Below are 773 nucleotides of genomic sequence, written 5' to 3'. Positions count from 1 at the left end.
GTAGGATCACAAGTCTGCATGTTGTACAGCAATTAACCACTAAGAAGAATATATGCAGTGTATTATTTGTTGAAACTGTACTTTCTATTTGATTTGAAACTGTCTCATTGCTATATGTTTATCAATAAAACTTTGAAAAAAAAGATTTTCAGAAAGAAATTTACAATAACATAAAAGATGCTCTTGAGTAAAGCAGTATCACTGGTATAGATTAGCCTGCGTGTAGCAGGACTCCTTTAGTTGGACCTGAGGACTTGTTTGATTTATTTTTTAATTTTTAATTTCAGCTTTGAATATGTTACCTAGAGACTCAGTAACTACCTAGTTTGTGGTTTGGGGGAGAAATGTAACTAGACAGTTTGTTGGCTTTTCAATTAAAGACAACACAATTTATGAGAAAAAAAAAAAAAGATGCTCTTGAGACAAACCAAAGAAACAGAGGCTGGGGAGAGAGCTCAGTGGCATAAGTGCATGCCTGGCCAGCACAGGTCTTGAGTTTGATTCACAGTACAAAGAAGAAACAAAGGTTTTCACATGTGTAAGTATGGTAATTCATTATTGCTAATCTCATTGTGATTCTAGATGTACAGGTCTTCCAAAATGTAAAACAGATTGCTCATTGTGATAAGTCTTTCTCTCAGATTCAGACCTCTGCATTTAACAAAAATAAATAAATAAAAAATAAAAAATAGAAACTCGTGACATATACTCCATTAAAAGATGAGTAGGCAGGCACTGCGGTGGGGCCGGGCCACGGTGGAGGGTCGGCAGGT

This window comes from Octodon degus, unplaced genomic scaffold (assembly GCF_000260255.1).
Source record: "Octodon degus isolate 3935 unplaced genomic scaffold, OctDeg1.0 scaffold00003, whole genome shotgun sequence".
Lineage (NCBI taxonomy): Eukaryota > Metazoa > Chordata > Mammalia > Rodentia > Octodontidae > Octodon > Octodon degus.
This window is presented reverse-complemented; position numbering follows the sequence as displayed.